The sequence below is a fragment of the Cervus elaphus genome, chromosome 14, assembly GCF_910594005.1.
Source record: "Cervus elaphus chromosome 14, mCerEla1.1, whole genome shotgun sequence".
Classification (NCBI taxonomy): domain Eukaryota; kingdom Metazoa; phylum Chordata; class Mammalia; order Artiodactyla; family Cervidae; genus Cervus; species Cervus elaphus.
In genome coordinates, this window is record NC_057828.1 from 24508305 (window position 1) to 24533973 (window position 25669).

The 25669-nt window shown below is 38.3% G+C and overlaps 1 pseudogene; it reads left to right on the forward strand.

Moving 5' to 3' along the window:
* Positions 1-770: 770 nt before the first annotated feature.
* The window catches only part of LOC122708072, a 79359-nt pseudogene continuing 54460 nt past the window's right edge, over positions 771-25669 (forward strand).

Genomic DNA, 25669 nt, shown 5'->3' on the forward strand with positions numbered 1-25669 from the left:
TGATAATACCAAAAAGCAAAGACTAAAAATCTAGAGTAGAGGTTAGACTCTCAAAAATTCAATATTAAAAATACAAAATAAAATCAATCACAAAAGTTATAAAAAATATTTATGAAATTTGCTTTAAAATAGGGTCTTTTTTTTGCAAGGTAATAACAGGTTATAAAAGTGAAAATTAAAGGAGTAATAAAGAACTTTAAAAAATTAAAAAGTGATAATAGTAAAAATATACCTAGGAATTTCTCTGGAGTTGTTGTGGGCAGTATGAGGTCAGTTCAGTTTCAGATAGTTCCTTGTTTCAGCTTTTACTTGTTCTCAAGGTCTATAGGCCCCCTCCAATGCTTAGTCAATGTTAACTACAGGGTTTTAACCTGGTGAACCTGTCACTTCCAGAGCAGTTACCCCTTCTTTGTTTATTTTGGCTTCCTCTGTTTGCAAGTCTCTTTGGTGTCTAATTCTGCCCTGACACAAGGGGGCGAAGGTGGTCACTTAGGCAAAGGTGGTCACTTATTTAGGCTCACTTGTTCAGTTGCAGGAACACTGCAAACGAATATCACTGGCATGTGTGGGGAGTGCTCGCAGTGTATGGACCACACCGGGTTTGCCCCAGTTCACAGTGGTGTGTGCTTTCTGGGTCTACACTGCTCAGGCTCCAGGGTGCTCTGCAGGGCATGATCCAAAGCGGGCCCTGAATTTCATGCACTTCCCAGGTCTAAGTCATTCAGGTTCAGGTTCTCAGGTACCCCACAAGGGCACAGACTTGATTGGGCATGCGTTTTGTGCCCTTTCCAGGTCCGAGCACCTCAGGCGACCAGGTGCTTGGTGAGCGGACTGTCCCAGGTGGGCCGTGTGTCTTAATCACCTCCCCAGCTTGGCTCCTTGGTTTCCCAGGTGCACCGGGAGAGCACCGTCTCAGGTGTGCCGTGTGTCTCCTCTGGGGGGCTGATCTCTGGCTGCAACCCTCCTGGCAGAGTCAACCATCCAGGATCCCAGGAAGACGTGGTAAGCAATGGGGAGTCTGCTCACAGTTTGGTGGAGGATGCCAGTCTCTTGGGCCGAGATTGGCACAGCCTCTTGCCTTCTGGCCCTAGCTGTTGCAGGCTTGCCTCTCTGCCTCCAGTGGTGGGGGGGGGGGGGGCATGGGGAAGGGCCTGTATGCAGCCAGCTAGCTCATTTGGTATTGGCTCAATCCTTTGTTCTGTGAGTGGGCCAGGCTGCAAGTTAGATCCTTTTGCAGGAAAGTTATCTTTTTTTTTTTTTTCCCTCTCTGCTGATCCCACAGTTTGGGCTACTATCTCAGATTGGGTTAGCTCCCTCAGATTGTCCTCGGGGCATTCAGGCCTGGTCCTCACCCTAGGGACCGATGATGCCGCCCATGCCTCCCTGTCCAGCCTCCACTCACTGGTGGCAGATGTGAGCATCTGGGCTACTTCTCCACTGGCAGTTGCAGTTAGGCAACTATTCTGTGGGTTTTTTTTTCTTTCCTCCTGGTTATGGTGCCCCCTGAGATTCCAAAACTCCCCACAAACCCACCTGTGAGAGGGTTTCCTACTGTTTGGAAACTTCTCTTTCTTCATGACTCCCTGCCCAGGGCGGGTCTCCATCCCTAACTCTTTTTGTCTTTTATATTTGTCCTACCTCCTTTTGAAGAGAATGGGCTGCCTTTCTGGGTACCTGGTGCCCTCCACCAGCATTCAGAAGTTTTGTGTAAGTTGTTCAGCATTCAAATGATCTTTTGGTGGATTTGTGGGCGAGAAAGTGGTCTCCCTGTCCTATTCTTCTGCCATCTTGGAACTGCCCCTTCCTGCTTCTGAACATACCTCACTGCCCACTATGGGGTCCTTACAATTTGGGCATAAAGCAATGACCTTGACATTGATTTCATGGACTTGTCTGGAGAAGCATCCAGCCCTCTTTGGTCCTTTATTTTTCATTTAGTAGATAGGCTTTACATTCTAATGTAAATTTTTAAAAAATTTATTATATTTCCTCTAAAGAGTGCAAAGTTTCATTCCATCAATGGATGCCTGGTATTAATGTGCCCTTTCCTACCAGATTTTATTTAACTTTGATTCCTGTTTTGCAAGAAACCAAATGCTTGAGAAGAGAGCTGACAGTACTCTTAGAATATAAGGGCTTCAGCCTTTGTTTTCCCAATTAACACCATCTTGATTTTAAGTTGTTACATTAAATACTAAGGCCTTTGTTTCTCTCCCTTGAATAAAGTGAATAACATGTTGGTCTTATCTATCTTAGTATTGCTTTAAAGCTGTCTGAAAGCCCTACAATGAGTTAATATGAGATTATATTTTACTGGAAATTATTTTTCTCTTTCAATTTTTGCATTGGCATATAAAGAGATAAATGCCTTATGGTTGTTTATATGATGTGTGTGAGTTGGGAAGCAGAGGCATGACGTAAAAGAAAAAGAAAAATATCTTAATTTTCCCTAGTTTAATGAATTGCTAGAGCTCAGGCTTAACATGTAAACTTATTCATGCCAAATTGGTACAAAGACCGTAAACATAATCATTTGACATTTCTCATTGGCACCAACTGGATTAAAGCAACTTGCCCAACCTAGATTTTCTTTTTCCAGAAGGGGGTCTACCTCTTTCAAAGAAAACATACAAATATAGAACGTTTCTAGTTTGGATGGAAGAAACAAATTGGGAGGTAATCAAAATGTCATTGATTAGCAGTTCTGGAAGTGGTAGTTTTCTCTTCATTCACAAAAGGAAAACTAGTATCAGCAGACAAGTACCCCTTTTCACTGTCCTTGCCACACATGGTATCCTGGTACAGTGTCTTATTGGTAGGGCCCCAACTGTGGAAACAATAGTAACTTCAGCACAGTCTAGGGGCTCATAGTCAGATATGAGAATCTTTTTAATAGTATCATCATTGTTTTGCTCAATGTCATCACACTTATCACCAGCCCATTCATTACCCATCATCATCCCTGATATTTCCAGAGTAGTCTTTTGCAGTTTATGAAGTGCTTTCTAATGAAATTTTTACAACAAACTTGCATGCTGAGTTATGTTATTTTCCCTGGTTTCATGCAAAGAGGCAAGAATTTCTAATTAAAAGACCTTAGCTCAAGCTCCGGCTCAGCTCAGTTCAGTACCTGTGAATTAACCACATTTGTAACAGGACCCATGCTCAGTGCTGGGACTTCTCTGACCTGAAAAGCAGCTCCCGTCCCTAGGAGAGTCCGTGACCTGCCTCTCCTTCTACTCATGCTGCTGATGGTTTTCATGGTTAAACAGATGATTTTTACCCTTGGGTCCTAGGACCTCAGGTATTCACAAAGGTAGAAGCAGGGTGGTTCAAGTTATTGTCATTATTTCAAAATTATAAGCTTTTACCCTGAAAATTGAACCTTAACTCTGGAAAAGACTGCCCAGCCTAACTCACATATGGAAAAGATTGCAGAGGCTAACTCACATGTGAAATTGACTTTACCAAAGTCTGGTTTTGCAGGGAGACCTTCTATTGGGCCAGAATAAAGAGCACTTCATGTATCATGGGGCATGCGTTTGAAGCTTCCTTTCATATGCCCATCGGATCTTTTGCTGTGGTTCCATCCAGCTCATTGCAGCCTTAGTGCTAAGATTCCCCAGGCAGCACTTCCTCGAATGGCCACATCATGGTGGTGTCATAAGTCTGCTTTCTGCACACCAGCTACATCATTCTCAATTTTGTTTTCAATTCCAACACAAATGTGTTTGTAGAGCTAAATCCTAGCTCTTTGCAGCCTGCCAGGGATTTCTATTTAGGGAAGATGAGAGGCTTCTGTAAACTGAGGAGTTAGTGACAAAATTTCCTGGGAAGTTCACAAATATCCATTCTACACTTTCTCTTTAAGTGAGTAGTATTTTATTTGCAGAAGCCTAATAGTGTGATTGATGGGCTTCCCAGGAGAACCAGCGGTAAAGAATATGCCTGCCAAGGCAGGAGACATAAGAAAACGTGGGTTCAATCCCTGGGTTGGGAAGATCCCCTGGAGGAGGGCATGGCAACCCACTTCAATATTCTTGCCTGGAGAATCCCATGGAAGAGGAGCCTGGTGGGCTACAGTCCACAGAATCACTCAGAGTTGGACATGACTAAAGCGAATTAACACGCACATAGTGTGATTGGTGAAGTACGGGGGTGGGGATAGGATTCCACCAGGTTAAAATGGCAGGACCAAGTCAAGTACAACAGTGACTCTGCATGGAAAAAGGCCCCTTAGCTCCACCACAAACTGGGCAAGCTCCAGCCATAAAATGAATGCGGGTTTCCACACTGAGTCTCAGCTCAGTCACAGAGATGAAGGATCCAGCTCTTGTGGAGCCAAATTCCTTGCTCTTTGGAGTAAAAAATATATTTCAGCCACAATTAAGTAAATTCCTTGTCGACTCACAGTGGTTCACATAACTTGCAATAAAATGCACCAGGGGAAAAGGAGATTCACCCCAAGGGTGGCCTCATTCTGCCAGACCCAGGGTACTTAGAGAAGTTAATATAAGGCAATGACAACAAAGCTGGCTCATAAAAGACCCCACAAGAGGCTTTCTTCCCTCTTCACTGTCTAGGCTGGTGGCCTGCAGGAGCAATCTCAGTGGCTGGACTTCGCTGCTGCCTAAAGGTCTCTGAGTGCAGTACCTGATTCCTCATCTGTCACTCTAATGCTCACTGCTGAGCAAGATGCCAAAAAAATTATATAAGAGGGCTGCCTGTGTCCCCAGGGCCTTCCTTGTGCAGTCTGATGACTAGTCTGATTACTAGACCCTCAACTTACATTGTCATAAACTAATGGCAACCCACTCCAGTATTCTTGCCTGGAGAATTCCATGGACAAAGGAGCTTAGCAGGCTACAGTCCATGGGGTCACAAAGAGTCAGACCTGACTGAGCAACCAACATCCACGTGCACACTGTTGGACTAAATTATAAACAATTATCCAGAGGTCTAATGAATTCCTGTGTCACTCTCTGGTATAAGACCAGGAAAAAATAAAACTTGTTCTCATCAATATGTAGGATGCTTTTGCTTCTGTTTCTTTACAATATTAGAAAAATCCAAAATTTCATGAAAAATAAATAATAGTATGCAAAGAAAATAGTATCCATTATAACTTTTATTAATGACTTTTAAGATCTCCTCTCTGAGCAGCTTTCGAATATAAAATATGGTATTACTAATCACAGTAACCATGCTGCTTCACATTACATTCCCATGGTTTATTTCATAACTGATAGTTTGTACTTTTGACCACATTCACCCATTTTACCCCACCTCACCCCCTATCTCTGGCAACCACCAATGTGTGTTCTCTGTACCTGTGAGTTCAGGTTTCTTATTGTCCTTTTTTCTTCCTTCCTTCCTCCCTTCTCCTCTTCTTTCCTTTCTTTCTTCCTGATTCCATATGAAACTGAGATAATACAGTATTTTTCTCTGGCATTTCACTTAGCTTGATGCCCTCAAGTTTTAGTAGACATAAAAACAACCTAAGTGTCCATCCATGTTGTTACATGTGGCAAGATTTCCTTCTTGTTTTATGGCTGGATGATATTTCATTGTATATTTCAATGTGTGTGTATATATACATGCACACACATTTTCTTTATCCATTCACCTATCAATGGACACTTAAGTTGCTTCCATTTCTTGGCTATGGTAAATGATGCTGCAGTGAACATGGAAGTACCTATATCTTTTTGAGTTTGCACCTTCATTTCATTTGGATCAATATCAAGAAGTGAAATTGCAGGATCATATGGTAGTTCTATTTTTAGTTTTTTTGAGAAATCTACATCCTGGGTATTTTCTGATAAACAATTTTATAAGTGATGATGAAGTTCAATTTACTAATTATTTGTCCTAGAAATCTTTGCCTAGTCAAGTTTTCAAAGATACTCTTCTATATATTTTCTAGAAGCTTCTAGAGATATTTAAATAACAAATCCCCCGAACTCAAGCCCAGAAAGCAGCCTCTTCTACAGGCTGAGAGGCCAAGTGAAGTCTTGATGCCAAAGGAGAATGTGGAGGGTTTAGTAGCTTTGCAGGTCCTCAGGACTAGAGTCTCATCATTTCCAGCATGGCCAGTCAGTGAGAGGAGTTTCAAGGTTCTAATTTTGGTGTTATTTTTGGAGATGACTTGGGTTTCTGTAGTCTTGGCTTCCTTGAGAATCAGAGTCATGCTTTGTAGCAAAGGCTGCCAAGTTAAACTTTTCTCTGGGTGAGAAAGCACGTGTTTACCCACGTGCAAACCTGAGCTTTAGTGTCTTGCTGTAATTGCATCTGTAAAACCTCTTCCTCAAATATTACTCTTTGCCTCCGTGGAAAAACAGCATCTTTAGCAAAAAAAAGGACAAGTGGGCAAAGGTTTCCCCCACACCACCAGAAGGGTAACATTTAAAAATGGAAATGGCTTGTGTAACCTACTTTTCTTTGGTTTTAAAATAACAGCTCCTAGATTTGCATTTGTTTTTAATTCTTGACCCCCTGACCCCTGCTCCTGTTTGACTTGATAAATTCCATCTCTCCTTCCACAGGCAACTATTCAATCCTGAGCTTTTTGTAACTGTTTCATCAAAATGGTTTTAGGTAAGTTACCAGTTCTTCAGACTGGGAGCTTTGTATTTCAAAAAAGAAAAGTATCTCCCAGTAATACTTCACCACATGGATTTCCAAGTTTAAATTCTATTTTTTGCTGTCTAATATTAATTTGTTGTTGTTATTAAGTCCTGTCCAACTGTTTGTGACCCCATGGATTGCAGCCTGCCAGGCTTCTCTGTCCTCCACTTTCTTCTGGAGCTTGCTCAAATTCATGTCCATCTAGTCGGTAATGGTATCTAACCATCTCATCCTCTAATACTAACTACTACCCATAATTAGGCAGTATGGAGAATATAACACACAACAAAGGCTCTAACCCACTTAAATACACGTGTGTACACACATGTGTGTGTGTGTGTGTGAGAGTGCTCAGTCATGTCCAACTCTTTGTGACTCCATGGACTATAGGCCATCAAGCTCCTCTGTCCAGGGGATTATCCCAGGCAAGAATACTGGAGTGGGTTGCCATTCCTTTCTCCAAGGGACCTTCCAGACCCAGGGATGGATCAAACCCTCATCTCTTGCATCTCCTGAATTGGCAGACAGAGTATTTACCACTGTGCCACCATGTGTATGCACGCACAAATCTTACAAGAATATAGAGAAAAGTCATGGTTTGACAATGAAGTGATCATATACATTGAGAATGACTGCTGGAAATACAAGAAGAGACATTGTTATGTTATTTGCATTAGAGAGAAAAAGAAGAGCACCACAGAAAGATTCAGGATCCCTGACAATGTATTTGTGGTTACATGACAAACAGAGATGTCAATATATACACACCACACAAACATTAATTAGACATGTCTTGCATTATTTTTCAACATATGAGGTTTTATTAATCCTATTTTTTTATTAATTACCACAGTATGCATAATTATTGTTACAGTTCAAGCAATATAGAAATGTACAAATTTTAAAAATTGATGGCTCTTTTCTCCAGTAGTTCCATCCCCAAGGAAATCAATGTCAATAGTCTAGTATGTATCACTTTATTCCAACATAGAAAAACATGTACAGACAGAATTTGATTTGCTTTTTCTTTAAAACAGAAATTGAATCATACTATGCATGTATGACGGGGGAGCCTGGTGGGCTGCTGTCTCTGGGGTTGCACAGAGTTGGACACGACTGAAGCGACTTAGCAGCAGCATGCATGCATGTATTACCCTGAAATTGACTTTTGTCACTTATTAATGTATCACAGACGTTCTCTAGGTATTTGTGTACATTATATATTATTTATTTATTTTTTCTACTTACATATTGTGCTCAGTTGCTCCAATTGTGTCTGATACCAATTCTTTGTGACCCCATGGACTGCAGGCCGCCAGGCTTCTCTGTCCATGAAATTTTCCTGGCGATAATACTGGACTGGTTTGCCACGTTCTCCTCCAAGGGGTCTTCCTGACCCAGGGATCAAAGCCACATCTCCTGCATCTCCTGCATTGCAGGTGGATTCTTTACCACTGAGCCACTTGGGAAGCCCTGTTTTATGTATAAATTTATATAATTTTTTTGCAGGCTTCTCTGGTGATTCAGTTGGTAAAGAACCCACCTGCAATGCAGGAGACCTTGAGTTTGATCCCTGGGTAGGGAAGATCCCTTGGAGAAGGAAATGGCAACTCACCCCAGGATTCTTGCCTGGAGAATTCATGGACAGAGGAGCCTGCCAGGCTATAGTTCACAGGATTGCAAGAGTCAAACATGTCTGAGCGACTAAACCACATATAATTTATATACATATATATATCTTTGAATTATTCTTTTTAATAGCAGCATGAAATAAATGAATTTGCTCACTGTGTTAGTCTGTTAGGGTTGCCATAACAAAGTACCACAAATTGGGTGACTTAAACAGCAGAATTTTGTTTTCTCAGTCCAAGATCAAGGACCTGGCAGGGTTGGTGTCTAGACCTCTCATCATATCCTCACCTAGCCTTTCCTCTGTGCACTCACATTCCCAGTATCTCTTCCTCTTCATACAGGGACACTAATCTTATTGGATTAGGACCCCACACTTATGACCTTATTTAACTGTAATTATCTCCTTAAACTCCCTGCATCCAAATACAGTCACATTGGGAGTTAGGGCTTCACATATGAATCTTGGAGAACACAATTCAGTCCATAATACTCACCAATTCCTCTACTGGTTGGACCATCTATTTTGTTTTTTGATCAACTTGACTACCCTTTTCAAAATCTCACTTTTTATAAAAACGGTTCCCATTTATCATACAAATATATAACACAAAAAATAAAATGAATAGAAGGGACATACAATGACCTAAATACCTCTGTGCCCAAATAATCACTGGTAATCTCTGGTAAACATCATCCTAGACAGATATATGAAAATAGACAAAAGGACAGGTGGGTGGGTAAGTAGGTAGATAATTGGATGGGTAGATAAAAAGATAGATAAGCAGATCTACAAAAACCACACACATGCTATTTTCATTGAAAATGCTAAATTTTCTATAACTCAAACTTAATTTAAAAAAGAAACATGAAAATATATAATTCAATGAAATTTGGAATGTTGTTTCTTCACATCAGGAATAAGAGTTTCTAGAAGATTTTTTGAACTGCTTGCAAAAGGTTAAAAGGCTATGGCTATTATGTTTATGTATTTCAACCTTACATGGTATTTGTTAATCTCTCATGAATGAAAAAGAGAAAATTCATGCTCTCAGACTTCCAACACCCATGTTCATTTCACTAAACCATTATATTTTCCATAGTAGAACTTAAAAAAATTGACATCCAATTATGAATCTATACTTCCCACATTAATTTACGTCCAATTTAAAAAGCTCACTAGCAATATTTTTGTTAGGACTTCTCCAATCCTGAATTCCTTATGTTGATTAACCTTTGAGAGCAGGAATTTATCTTCAAGTATGTTTATCAAGGCATGCTCAGCATTCACTGAGTTCCTGCATGTCTGAGAATCTCTCTCTTTTGAAGAAAATTTGACTTGATGTAAAATTTCTGGGGCACGTTTTCTTTCCTTTATAAACTTGCAAGTATTGCTCCAATATCTGTTGACATAAAGACTGGTGAAGATTATTTTCTTTTCTTCTACATAACCAGTTTTCTCTACCTTATTAGTCACATGCTTTTTTCTATATTTACTCTTAAAATTCAAAACTCTTCAGAGGAAAACAGGAAAAACATTCTCTGACATAAACCACAGTAAGATCTTTCTGACCCACCTCCTAGAGTAATGAAAATATAAATAAAAATAAACAAATGAGACCTAATTAAATTTAAAAGCTTTTGCACAGCAAAGGAAACCATAAACAAGATGAAAACACAACCCTCAGAATGCGAGAAAATATTTGCAAATGGAGCAACTGACAAAGGATTAATCTCCAAAATATACAAGCAGCTCAGTATAAAAAAGCAAACAACCCAATCAAAAAAATGAGTGGAAGACTTAAATGACATTTCTCCAAAGAAGACATATAGATGGCCAACAAACACATGAAAAGATTCTCAGCATTATGAGAGAAATGCAAATCAAAATTACAATGAGATATCACCTCACACCGGTCAGAGCGGCTATCATCAAAAACTCTACAAACAATAAATTCTGGAGAGGATGTATAAAAAGGGACCCTTCCTACACTGTTGGTGGGAATGTAAATTGACACAATCACTATGGAGTACAGTACAGAGATTCCCTAAGAAACTAGGAATAAAATTGCCATATAAGCCTCCAATCCTTCTTCTGGGCATATACCCCAAGAAAACTATAATTCAAAAGGTATAATACATGTACCTCAATTTTCACTGCAGCTCTATCTACAATACCAAAAGCAACCTAAACGTACATCGACAGATGAATGGATAAAGACGATGTGGTATGTAAACACAATGGAATGTTACTTAGCTATAAAAAGGAGTGCAATTGGGTCAGTCTTACAGACGTGGATGAAGCTACAGTCTGTTATACAGAGTGAAGTTAGAAAGAGAAAAGCAGCTATCGTATATTAATGCATATAAATGGAATCTAAAAAATCGATACTTGCACGAGGCCCCGGGTTCATACCCCGCACCTCCACCAAAAAAAAATAAAAAAAATAAAAAATCGATACTGATGAACCTATTGGCTGGGCAAGAAGCGAGATGCAGAAGTAGAGAATGGACTTGTGGATATTCCAGTGGGGAGGGGAGGGTGGGACAAACTGAGAGAGTAGCACTGACATATTTACACCACCGTGTGTAAAATAGACGGCTAGTGAAGCTGATGTATAGCGCAGGGAGCTCACCTTGGTGCCCGTGATGACCTAGAGGGGTGAGATGGGGGGAACGATAGGCAGACTCATGAGAGAGGATATTTTTGTCCTTATAGCTCATTCACACGGTTGTAGTTTAGCAGAAACTAACACAACATTGTAAAGCAATTATACCCCTGTTAAAAATTAAATTAAAAATAATTTGGTTACTCCACCAGCAAGTACATAAATGTTGGGCAATATTTAGTTTTCTTAGATCACACTCCCTCGATAGTTAACCATCAACTTTTTAAATGGTTAATCCCTCCATATTTTTTTCTAAATTATACATATATATGTAATATTTATGCCCCTCTTCTTATCTCTCTTTTAAGATGTTAGCATATGCTCTCTATATGTTCTTCAACCTTCATTACTAAAAATTTTAACAGAGTACCCTGGAGCCCACTCTGTAGTAGTATGAAGAGATGGTCTTTATTCTTTTAGGAAAAAAAAAAAAAGCAGTTTAATGAAATATCATGGACATACAGTAAAATCACATATATTTAAAATATTCACATTTTCTAGATATTTATATACATGGAATCATACAATGTGCATCTTCCCCCTCAGATTCTTTCACTTAGAATACTTATTTGTAGAGTCATCGTGTACTGTGTGTATCAATAATTGGCTTATTTTTTTATTTTGAGTAGTATTCAGCTTTCTGGATACACCATAGCTGTTTATAAACTCACCTTTTGAGGGACATTTGGGTTGTTTTCTGGTTTGACTGTTAAAAATAAGCCTCTGTGTATAAGTCTTTGTATGAATATACACTTTCATTTAGTCTTCCTTAGTGGCTCAGATGGTAAAGAGTCTGCCTGCAATGCGGGAGACCTGGGTTTGATCACTGGGTCAGGAAGATCCCTTGCAGAAGGGAATGGCTGCCCATTCCAGTATTCTTGCCTGGAAAATCCCATGGACAGAGGAGCCTGGCGGGCCCCAATCCATGGGGGTCGCAAAGAGTCAGACACGACTGAGTGACTAACACACTCACATACCAGTTTAAATTCCCAGCAGCAATGTGTGAAAAATCCAGTTTCTTCACACTGTCACCAACATGTGGTGTGTGAGGGTGGTTTTTTCCAATTTTAGCCTTTCTAGATAGTAGTAGTAATCATTACACATTATGGTTTTAATTTGCATTTCTGTAATGACTAATGCTGTTGAGCATATTTTCATGGGCTTATTTGCCATCCGTATATCCTCTTTGGGGCGGGGTCTGTTCAAGTTGTTTGCCCACTTGAAAAATTAATCTTTTGATTTTCTTATTGAGCTTTCAGAGTTCATTGTATCTTCTAGATACAAGTCCTTTATCTGATGTATGCTTTGCAAATGTCTTCTCTGTCAATTATCTCTTCATTTTTATAAAAGTGTCTTTCAAAGAGCAGAAGCTTTAAATTTTGATCAAGACCAATTATCATTTTTTTAAATGTTATGGATTTTACTTTAGCTGTCATGTCTAAAAAATATGCTGTATCCCAAGATCATGATGAGTTTTTTTTAATGTTTTTAATTTAGAAGTTTTACAAATTTAGGCTTTATGTTTAGATCTGTTTTAGCCATTTTGAGTTAGATCTTATGTCTGGTGTATGGTGTGAATGGAAGTTATTATTATTTTGCCCAAGTGTATATATCCAAGCTTTATTATCAAGCTTGATTTTTTTTTTGGAAGACCATGTGTTCTTCTCTGAATTGCCTTTGTCAAATATCTCTTGTCTGTATATATTTGGATTTATTGCAAGAGTCTATTCTGTGCCTTTGAACTCATCTCTATTGCTCTATCTCAACAGCTAGGCCACACTCTCTTGATTACAACAGCCTTATAAAAATCTTGAAATCAGGCAGTATTCCTCCTCTATCTATTCTTTGCCCCAACACTATTTTGGCTTTTCTAGGTCCTTGCATTTTCATGTGAATTTTATAATGATCTAATTAACTTTTACCAAAGAAAAACTCTGCTGACCTTTTGATGGGACTTTTACTGAATCTAAAGACTTTCACTCACTCACTCAAAGACTACTGTGGGGAGAATTGTTATCTTAATATTAAGTCTTCTGACTCATGATCAAGGTAGAAAACTGTTTAATTTTTTTTTTCCTGATCTTCGCTTTCCAATTGTTTGTTTCTAGCATATACAAACACATTGATCTTGCATTTAGAAAACTTAGTATACTAATTCATTAGTTCTAATTGCTTTTTTGTAGTTTACATCAGATTGTCTATATATATGAGCATGATGTCTGTGAATAAACATAATTTTACTTCTCTTTTTTGCTAATAGAAATACCTTTAATATTTTACTTATCAGGTAAAGTAGTTTTTTGTAGATTCCATAAGACATACATAGACAATGGAGTAGTCAGCAAATAAAGACAGTTTTACTTCTTCCTTTACTTGCCTTTCATTCCTGGCAGTAATTTCTGAGAAATCACCAAGATAATCTAATTTCTACATCTTTAAATTATTCTGTAAATAGGTTTCTTGTTAGAGTTGCTCAGAAGGTTATGTAGATATTCTGTTTTCTTATCAAAATGTTAAGCTGTGTGAGTAGGGAATATATTTTTTTTCTTTCATTTAGGATCCAGGGAAGTTCTCTGGTGGAAAGAAATGCTCCTTGCACAGAAAATGATCAACCAGTCTAACCACTGCGTGTAGTGTACCAAAAAAGGGATGAACCTGCAGGCTGAAAAGCTAAATATAAACTATATATTTTGCTCATATTGATAGACAATTTTCTAAATGCAGTTCTTGGTGGAAGCATCTATCCTATTATTTGGTTAATAAAGCTAACAAAATTATAAACATGAAGAAACAATATGTTTTGTCCCACCTTGTTTTTTTGTTGTATGTACAAGATTCTAGAAAATAAGGAGAGCAGCAGCTATAATTCAAACTTTCCATCTTCTGGGCTATTCTCTGTAGTGATAAACAACATAAATTCTGATAATATGCTTGAGTTTAGCATCTCAAGTCTTTTACTAAATAGAATTGATACCTGGGGCAAGTTAAACTCTATGTGTCTCGGTTTTCTCATCGGTAAAATCAGAATGATAACAGCACCACTTTCACATTTAAATTGAGAAATTATTCTGGCAAAGGGATTATAGGAGGAAAAATTAATTATAAAAATTAAATGGTATATGTTTCTAATTTGAAGACTTAGTAATATCCTATAGTGAGGATTAACTTAATCCTCTGTAATTTTACAGATTTTTTTTCTATTTTCCTATGGATTATATATCTTTTAAAAAAATGTAGAGTCAATTTCTTTATTTTACTTTACTTATTTAGTTGGCTATGTGGATCTTAGTTGTGGCACATAGGATCATTCCCTCATTGCAGTACATGAACTTCTCTCTAGTTGTAGCCTGTAGGCTTAGTTGACTGATGGCTTGTGGGATCTTATTAATAGTTCCCCAACCATAGATAAAACCCATATTCCCTCCATTGGAAGGTGGATTCTTAACCACTGGACCAGCAGGGAAGTCTTGCCAATTTCAAATTTTTGAAATCTTAAAATATATGCAAGTCAGAGATATTTTATTTTTCAAAAGTTGATTTCTAAGTTGTGTGTTTAGAAATTGGACACATAGTAACCATCTGAAATATTAAAGATAGCTTAATCCATTCAATAAGTCTATATAAGATATAGGTAATGGACATATATTTGCCATAATAGTTGTCCTTTTTAAACAACCACAAAATATGTCAATATTTCTATGAGAAACATCATCTTGAGCACTAACTTAAGTGATTCCTTTACATTGAACAAATGTGTATGAAGCTCCAACTTTGTTTCAGAAATGGTTTTAGATGATTTGTTTATATATTCTAATTTAATCTTCATAATAACTGTGTAAGATGTAAGTGGGATATTATTATCCTTATTGTACATATGAGAAAATGGAAGTTTCAGAAAATTTAAGTAACTTTCCCACAGTTACTCTGATTATAGCAAAACCAAGATTCAAACCAAAACCCCAATTTTTTTCCATGATACTTTGTGGTTTCTTTTTCCTGAAAACACACATACACACAGCCCTGGCAGTTGGACAAAGAACTTCTTTTTGCTTCAGACCCATGAATTTCAATAGAATCACATATATTCTTCAAGTTGCACCCCTTACTATGATTAATTGTGTTTTATGAGCCCATTTCTCCCAGTAGAGCAGGAGCACCTTCAAAGTAAATTCTATGTTTTGGTCATCTTCATGAACTCAATGGCAAATACTGCCAGTCACATATAGGTGTTTTTCTGTTTTGATTTTTTTATTGGAGTACTATGGATTTACAATATTGTGCTAGTTTCTGCTGTACAATGAAGTGTACTGTAGGCATATATACATGTGTGTGTGTGTGTGTGTGTGTGTGTGTGTGTGTATCCTCTCTCGAGCCTCCCTCCCACCATCTCCCATCTCACCCATCTAGGTCATCACAGAGCATCAGGCTGAGCTCTCTGTGCTACACATAGATGTTTTATAAGGTCTATTATACTCAACTCTTGGAAAGTTTTTGTTGTTTCCTTGATAGAGTTTTTTAAAAGTGTGTCTCCTCTGTTCCTCTTACCTCTCTACTTTCACTTTTTGAAATCTAGTAGGGAAAGATAAAGGTCTATATTTGTTTTAGGGGGAGACTTTCAGTGTGTGAAGAATAAAGGAAGATTGAGCTTAAGTTTCAAAGAAATACATTGGGAGAAATGGGCCCAAGACCAGAGAGTTACCCAAGAAACCAGTCTCCAGGTGAGCGATGTGAAGAATGAGCACATGTACATGTTCCCCCTATTTCTTTCCATTTTTTTCACTTCTACCAATGTTGTTATTGAAAATCACATCCTAGTGAACCAAGAAAGAATGTGTGTGTGTGTGTGTGTGTGTGTGTGTGTGTGTGTGTGATTGGAGGCAAGTCTACAAAATAAGAGTAAATAAAATAGAGAAAGAGAGAAAAATCTGAAGTTGGATCATCTAGTAAAGTTTGTGGCAGGAGTTGTTCCCAGAAATATACATATTTTTTTGCAAGTACCATCATTATGAAGAAAAGATATGAAGGGCCAACATCTGGTTCATTAGTACAGACAGTAATACTTAGATTCAGAAGGAACTTGAGAGTTGTTTACACCAAGAAGGCTTAGGCAGGTTGGGATGTGGGGGCCATGAAGGACGATGCTCCCTGGCTGATCCTGATAGCCAGGCCAATATAGGATCCCCAACCCCCACTCTTATTGTAGTTCCTAAAGATGTTGCTTTGTAAAGAAATGGAGGAATTGCCAACATAGTAGCAAAGAGCTCAATTTCAGAGATGAGAACATGTACTGAATGGAGAGAAGAGGCAAGATGATACACTTGAGCATCCAGAGGGTCAAGAAAGAAGCCAGGAGCAGCAGGCATGGCCCCCTCAGTTACCCGACTGCCTTCTGATGACATGCCCACTTCCCTGGTATAGTTCCAGGTAGCTCTTCTAACCAGAATTAAGGTTTGAAAAGTGAAAGTGTCAGTTGCTCAGTCATGTCCAATGTTTTGTGACGCTATGCACTGTAGCCCGCCAGGCTCCTCTGTCCATGGAATTCTCCAGGCAAGAATACTGGAGTGGGTAGTCATTCCTTCTCCAGAGGATATTCCCAACCCAGGGATGGAACCCAAGCCTCCTGCAATGCAGGCAGATTCTCTACCACCTGAGCTACCAATTGGTCCTAATTAACCTAGATACCCTACAAGCATTAAACAAATAAATTCACAGTTATAAATTCAACAGTTACAATGGTATTAACTTAACTCTGCACTTTCTTTTAAACAGCCTGATAGATAGCCATATACATTAACACAATGTGATATATTTAAGAATAAACACCAAAGAGTATCTTTTATTTTAAGGATAATATGACTCTAAACATATACAACTGAAAGTCTAAATAAGTCCTTTCCTAGCTTATTTCTTATACATGCACAAAAGTTCAAAATAGTTGTGGGTGTATGGATATGATTATTACTTTTAGCATATCTATGGATGTGCTTTTTAATGCTGATATATCTCACTCTCCTAAGAAATTAATTTTCTTCATAGAGTAGGGGGATATACTCTAGGGAAAATATAGGTATATAAAACATTAAAGAAAATAGTGAACTTTCTAAAAATTCAATCACTTACTTAAAAGAAATAGCAAAATTAGAATACACAGTAATTGCTTTTATAGCTGAGGCAAAAAAGTCCAAAGTGTAAATAATAATTTTATGTCAGGCATCCACATAAATGACAAGTCCTTAAACTTCATCTGCCCTCCACAACTGCACTTGCCTTTAGGTTAATATGCTGCTTTCTGAACTGCTCAAGTTTTCCTCCTAGAGTCATATGTAAGTTGTGATTTTCTAGAAAGAAAATCTGTCTTCATCCTGAATGATGTTTAAGACTTAAGGACAGAACAGCTAGCTTGATTTAACATGCATGGCCACCTAAATGTTCTTTGATGGATGAATGGATAAAGAAGATGTGGTACATATATAGAATGGAATACTACTCAGCCATAAAAAAGAATGAAATAATGCCATTTGCAGTGACATGGAGAGACCTAGAGATGATCATACTGAGCAAAATAAGTCAGAAAGAGAAAGACAAATACCATATAATATCATTTATATGTGGAATCTAAAAAAAATAATACAAATGAACTTATTTACAAAACGGAAATAGAGTCAAAAATGCAGAAAACAAACATATGGTCACCAAGGGGGGGTGGGGGGGAGAGAGAAATGAGGAAATTGGGATTGACACATAAACACTACTGTATCTATGAAAGAGATAATTGATAATGACCTTCTGAATATCACAGGGAATGCTACTCAATATGCCGTAATGACCTATATGTAGAAAGAGTGGATATATGCACGTGTGTAACTGATCTACTCTGCTGTGTGGTAGAAACTAACACAACACTGTAAGTCAACTATGCTCAAATAAAAATTAATTTTTATAAAAAGCATAGTCATAACCTAAAACATAAAGATTCATGAGTCCATACTGGTATAAATGATTGAAAAAAAAATAGGACACATAGAAAAATCTCTTATGCACAATAATTGCAAATAATTTATATAGATACTTGGCTATCAAGGATGTGGATCATAAATCCCTACTATTTAATTGTGGGCTGCACATGCTGACTTCCTCCCGAAGAAGACAGTATGAGAAGAAGGGGAAAATAACTTTCCTCGAAGAAACTGGACAAACACTACCTCAGCCAGGTGCTCAAGCGATATCAACAGTGTCAAGTCATGTCAATAGGATGTGTTCTTGATATGATGTGATGAAACTGGAACTTTTCCTTTCCAGTCTTAACCCCAGTCTAATCATGAGAAAAATATCAGACAAATCCCAGTTGGGGACGTTCTACAAAACCCCTGGCCAGCACTCCTCAAAATTGTCAAGTTCATCAAAAACAAGTCAGAAATTATCACAACTAAGAGGAGCCTAAGGAGACACAATGACTAAAAGTAATGCGGTGCCCTGGATGGGATCCTGAAGCAGCAAGAGGACCCTGGGTAAAAACTAAGGAATTCTGAATCAAATATGGACTTCAGTTAAGAATAATGGGTCACTCACATTTCATTAGCTGTGACAAATGGGCCATGGTAATGTTGCTGTTCTTCTTGTTGTTGCTCACTCAGTCGTGTCCGATTCTTTGTGACCCCGTGGACAGCAGCATGCCAGGCATCCCTGTCCTTCACCATCTCCCGAAGCTTGCTCAAACTCAGGTCCATTGAGACAGTGATGCCATCCAATCATCTCATCCTCTGTCTGTCGTCCCCTTCTCTTCCTGCCTTCAACCTTCAAAAGGCCCAGCATCAGGGCCTTTTCTAATGAGTCAGCTCTTTGCATCAGGTGGCCAAATTATTGGAGTTTCAGCTTCAGCATCAGTCCTACCAATGAATATTCAGGACTGATTTCCTTTAGGATTGACTGGTTTGATCTCCTTGCAGTCCAAGGGACTCTCAAGAGTCTAAAAACATCAATTTAAAAGCATCAGTTCTTTGGCTTTCAGCCTTTTTTATCGGTCCAAATCTCACATCCATACATGACCGCTGGAAAAACCATAGCTTTGACTAGATGTACTTTTGTCGGCAAAGTAATGTCTCTGCTTTTTAATACACCATCTAGGTTTGTCATAGTGTTTCTTTCAAGGAGCAAGCATCTTTCAATTTCATGGCTACAGTGATTTTTGAGCCCAAGAAAATAAAGTCTGTCACTGTTTCCATTGTTCCCCCATCTATTTGCCATGAAGAGATGGGACTGGATCCCATGATTTAAGTTTTTTGAATGTTGAGTTTTAAGGCAACTTTTTGACTCTCCTCTTTCACTTTCATCAAGAGGCCCTTTAGTTCCTCTTCACTTTCTGCCATAAGGATGGTGTCACATGCATATCTAAGGTTATTGCTATTTCTCCTGGCAATCTTGATTTCAACTTGTGCTTCTTCCAGCCCAGCCTTTTGCATAATGTACTCTGCATATAAGTTAAATAAGCAGGGTGACAACATACAGCCTTGATGTACTCCTTTCCCAATTTGGAACCAGTCCATTGTTCTGTGTCTGGTTCTAACTAACTGTTGGTTCTTGACCAGCATACACGTTTCTCAGGAGGCAGGTAAGGTGGTCTGGTATTCCCATCCTTTTAAGAATTTTCCAGTTTGTTCTGATCCACACAAAGGCTTTCGCATAGTCAATGAAGCAGAAGTAGATGTTTTCCTGGAATTCTCTTGCTTTATCTATGATCCAACGGATGTTGGCAATTTGACCTCTGGTTCCTCTGCCTTTTCTAAATCCTGGTTGAACATCTGGAAGTTCTCGGCTTATGTAGTGCTGAAACCTAGCTTGGAGAATGCTAATCTTAGATTCTAGTATTAAGTGAACCTGGGTGTGTGGGCTCTATGAGAACTCTTGATATTCTCATTATTTTCTATAAATACAAAACAATTTTAAAATTAAAAAGTTTATTTAAAATATGTAGAGAATGATTAGGGAAAAATGCACAGTAACAGAATATAAATGATCCTATGAAATAATAGAAAATATATTGGCTCAGTGGTAAAGAATCTGCCTGTAAATGCAGGTGATGCAGGAGATGTGACTTCAATCCCTGGGCCAGAAGATCCCTTGCAGGAGGAAATGGCAACCCACCCCAGTATGCTTGCCTGGGAAATCCCATGGACAGAGGAGCCTAGTGGGCTACAGTCCATGTGGTCACAAAGCATCGGACAGAACTGCGCACGCATGCAGAGCTTCTGGTTCCTGGCATAGAACTCCTAAAATGCATGTAATCTGTTAAGTGATGAGAACACAGGGAGCAACTTTGGTTGTAATATATGATCTTTGGCCTTGGGTGTCTGACACGGGGTTCTTAAATCCTTTGGGATTTTCTGGATGATGGGAGTGTCTTTTGTTCTAATAAGGTGATCCATGGTATGAACCTGGGTGGGGGCTAGCCACCAGAAAGACCAAGCCTTGATTAGAAACTTGGAACTTTCAACCCTGAATCCCAGGGCTGAGAAGAGAGCCTATAAATGGAATTCATGGTCGCTCATGCCTGCATGTGGAAGCCTCCAGCAAATGCTCACAAGCATGGAATGTTCTAGGTTGGTGAACATGTGGAGGTGCTGGGAGGGTAGTGTACTTGGAGGGGGTGTGGCACTCCTCACCCTTCCTATGTACCTTGCCCTGTGAATCTGATTCATCTGGCTGTTCATCTGTATCCTTTATCATATCTTTTTTTAAAATTAATTTTTTTTCTTGGAGTATAGTTGCTTTACAATATTGTGTTAGTTTCTGCTGCCCAGCAAAACTATGATGTGCACAGATGCATATATCCCCTTCTTCTTGGATTTCCTTCCCATTTAGGTCACAGCAAAGCATAGAGTCGAGTTCCCTGTGCTATACAATTGGTTCTCATTAGTTATCTATTTAATACATAGCAGTGTATATGTCAATCCCCATCTCCCAATTCCTCCCACACATACCCCCCTTTCCCTCCTGGTGTTCATACATCTGTTCTTTACATCTGTGTCTGGAGACTGCCATACAGAATAAAGTAAGTCAGAAGGGGAAAATCAAATGTAGTATATTAACACATATATGTGGAATCTGGATAGAAACAAGAGAAGGAGAGACGGAAAATGGAAAGTTTAAGTCTGTTGTGCATCCATTTCTGATCTTTGATGCTGGCTGTCCATCATTTCTAGCACTGAAATACAGGTCAGGAAGGTAGTGGCCTGATAATGTACTATTCCCAAACACTTACGATCCAATATTCCAGTCTAGTAATTGCTTCCTAAATGCAAAGATGGAGAATTTATACTTTGCTTTCTCCCTCAAGCAAGCTATAAGTACATTCTGTGAGCAAGTAAACATCAGAGATGGTTTTGTATTCTTATCTGTATTTTACAGTCACCTTTGGTCTCCTCTTCACACACAGCAATGGTATCATATTGCTGAATGAATGAAAGGATAGGTTTTATCTGGATGCTGTGAAACCACTAGTTTGTTACCTTCATAGATACACAATTTCCTTTCTGTGTATTTTTAATTTTTTTTTCACAAACAATATAATCTTACAGATCATTAAAAAATTTCTCTTAAATCTTGCATTCTGCCATTGAGACATTCTCTCCTCCCATGTGTCTTATTTTCTTATAAAAATAAACAGCAATTGAATAATTAAATACCTAAGTGTCCGGCTCTTTATTCCCAAATGTTCATATCTCCTATCCACTTCTCAACCTCTGCTGATTTGAATTCCATTCCTTGAACCATTCCTTGGTTCAAGTCTCAGTTTTTTAAAGAATTTCTTCTCCCTCTTTCATGTTGATTAATGTTCTTTCTTCTTCAGCTTTTTTTGTTATTTATTTTATGAAATGAAAATTCATGGATTAACTCTTAAAAAATCAAAATTTTGTAATATTTCATCAAAGTTATATTTATACATAGGTTAAGAAAAGAAAAATAGTTTTATAAGTCTCATATTGTAAAACAGTGTTTTTCTCTGTCCCTCCAGTTCCTGGAAATTTACTGCTCATCAGAAGCAATCACTTATATTAAGTTTAGATGTTTCCTTTGGCATTTTTCTTTATCTTTCCAAAGTAATGCAAAGTAGGGCTTCCCTGGTGGCTCAGCTGGTAAAGAATCTGCCTGCAATGCACGAGACCTGGGTTCCATCCCTGGTTTGGGAAGATGCCCTGGAGAAGGGAAGAGCTACCCACTCCACTATTTCAAGGGGCTTCCCTGATGGGTTTCCCTGAAGGGCTTCCCTGAGGGGCTTCCCTGAGAGCTCAGTTGGTAAAGAATCCACCTGCAATGCAGGAGCCCCTGGTTTGATTCCTGGGTGGGTGGGGGGAGATCCCCTGGAGAAGGGCTAGTCTACCCACTCCGGTATGTCTGGGCTTCCTTTGTGGCTCAGCTGGTAAAGAATCCACCTGCAATGCGGGAGACCTGGGTTCGATCTCTGGGATGGGAAGATCCCCTACGGAAGGGAAAGGCTACCTACTCCAGTATTCGGGCCTGGAGAATTCCATGGACTGTATAGCCCATGGGGTCACAAAGAGTCAGACACAATGGAGCGACTTTCACTTCACTTTCCAAAGTATACAATATTTGTTTATATGGCCATTTAATTTATTTAAACTTTTTGCTATCATCTGTTGGATATCCATGGTGAAAAATGGGACATTACTCTCTTTTCCCAAGCACACGCATATTCCCTCACTTACCTTCCTAACAATTACAAATTTTATTGACAATTTACAAAACAACGACAAATTTTATTCTATAAATACTTGTGTTTACAATGAGTACCTAAACATTATTTACAACTGATTCAAGATATTTATTCTAATTATATACACTTAGCAATGTATCTATTTTTTTTTGGAATTAATAATTGAGTAGTTAATAATTGACTCTCTTTTTGGCTTGCTTACTCTGCTATGTTCTACTCACTAATTTAATACCAAACTTCCTGCCAGAAATTTAAATCTTCTGGTTTGTTTTCTAGGCTGTCTGGGAAGGAAAGTGTTAACAGCCAGTCTATAACTTTCATTTCCCCACTCAGGGCCACCTGAGGCAAGCCTGACCTTTGTTAGAAAGACCTTAAAATAATGCCTGAAATATAAATGTAGCTAAAAGATATATGAGTGTTCTTCAAGAACCACCATATTATCAATCTAGGAATGCTTTCACAGGATACACCTAGCATTCTTACTGTAAATAAACCTGCAATTCATTGATTAATGGGATACAGCTGCATGGAGGAATGAAAATTAATGTAATCATGTAATCAAAATATGACTTTGTGATAAACAAGGTTTATAAACTGAGAGACCCTAAAACTTGGCAGCTTGCCTGTGTTCACAGGGTCCTTGTTACTCTAAAACCAAAGTGGAAAAGGAGTACAGGAATTTGAGTCTCAGAAATCTGGGACTCCCAAATATTGATAACGATAAACCCTGTGAGTCCCTTCTTGGTGTTCGTTGCCAATCATTACTAATGCTTGTTGCTAGGTAGCGCTGCCTTTCCTCTGGGTTTGATCAGCCACTCAGGGTCTTTTTGATCCACATTGCTACACAGCCATCACCCTGTTAATCCTGTAAATGGGAATCCTCCTCACCTTCCTGCTGCACTGGATTCCAGCTTCCCTATTCTTCTTGCTGCTCAGTCTGCTTGGTCTCTCATTGCAGAAATAGATTTCTTGGGCTTGAGTCCTACTCTTTTCACTTGATAGGTGCTTGATCTTGGGGATATTTCTCAGTTTCTCCAGTCTCAAATTCCCTCCTCTATAAAATGGGGATAATAATATTTTCTATCATAATAGACATGTTATGATAAAGAAATGAAATATATATAAAGCATCGAGAAAACTGTATGGAAAAACTGACCTGCACAAGATTGGTTATTGCTTATTATTATTATTGATGGAGCATATCCTCTAGTAGTTTCTTGTAACTACTTTGGATGCTGGAGGGACTTTTTAAAACCATCATACTGAAAACTTCATTCTCACATCCTACTTGACATGATGGTTTCGTGGAGCAGGGAATTTCAAGCTGGAAAACATTTTCCCTAAGGTGTTGAAAGGTGTTTCTCCATGGTTTCTAATGTTTGTTGTTTTTGAGAAGACTAAACCCATCCTGATCCTAAAATTCTTAATGAAGACTTCAAAAAATTTTTCTCTAGATACATTAAAGTTTCTTTGTGTACAGTGCTGATAAATTCTGCAATGGCGTATGCCTTACTGTGAATTCTTTTCTTTGGGCTTTTGAGCATTTGATCAGATTTTTTATATCTAGAACTTCAGAGACTTCTGTGGCTGTCCCGTGGTTGAGAATCCATTCTTGCTTTGCAGGCAGCATGGGTTTGATCCCTGGTCTGGGAACTAAGATCCTTCCTGCTGCAAGGTATGGCCAAAATACATATATACATAAATAAATAAATCTAGTCATGTTCTTCAGTTTTAGAAAGTTTCCTTGACTTATTCTTGCTTATTTTTTGAATATTTCTTAAATTTGAGTTAGTCATACCCTGGCTTTCTAAACTGAGCTCATTTTTTCCTGTCTTTCATATTTTTCATCTGTCGTTTTCCCTTCTTAGAGTTCTTTTAGTTTAGTTTATAGATCTTTTTGTTTTGTTTTTTTTTTTTACAATTTTAATTTATCCTAATATATTTTTATTTTCCAAGGGCTCCTTTTTAATTCTCCAAATGTTCCTTTTTATTGCAACCTGTTCTTGCTTCACAGTTGCACAAAAACTATATGCTTGTATGCATATGTGTGTATGTGTACTTAGTCACTCAGTTGTGTTGAACTCGTTGTGACCCTTTGGACTGTAGCCTGTTAGGTTCTGCTACCCAGGGGATTTCTCAAGTAAGAATACCGGAGATCCTTCTCCAGGGGTTGTTCCAGATCCAGGGAGTAAACCTGCGTCTCCTGTATCTTCTGCACTGCAGGTGGATTCTTTCCCCGCTGAGCCATCATATGTGCATTTGTGTATGCATAAAATAACCTAAATAATATAAAAAATATAATATGTGTATAAACATATATACCTGTAGTTTTTCAGGTTAAATGTTTTCTCAAATGTTTAATAATCTTTGGCCATTACATTTAAGAATTGGATGCTGAAAAATCAGTTGGAACTTGGAGTAATGAGCCAATTGTGAAGATCATGGCAACTCTGGGAAGAGTGACTACAGTAGTTGGAAGAGAAAATGCAGGAGCTTCTCAGATGCTGTTAATGCTTTATTATTTTTTAACCTGAGTGATGGTTGGATTAGTTTTTCCTTTGTTGTAACTAACTGCAAACTCATGACTTGAGGTTTTTTTTTTATTTTTTTTAATCTGTATTATATTTCAACATTGAAAAACAAAACAAAAAACTTTCTACTTGTTCTGGGTTTTGAACCCACACTTTCCCCAGACTTCCTTGATTGCATTCACATTATTAGCTCCAGATTCCAGTCCTTTGGCCTTGACCTCTCCAGAATTTCTAATTTGATATTTCAACTTCCCTCGGCAGGGTTCCACATAAGTGAACCACAGGAGCTTCAAGTTCATCTTTACCAAAATAGAACCTATTATTTTACTTTTCCACTGCAAAATATTAACAGACATTTGGCTTTTTCAACTCCCACATTACTCCCCATTTTAATCCATTACCAATCCCTATTAATTCTGCCTTCATGATTTCTGGAAACTTTGACTTCTTTCTTTCCATTTCTATTATTCTGCCTTAGATCT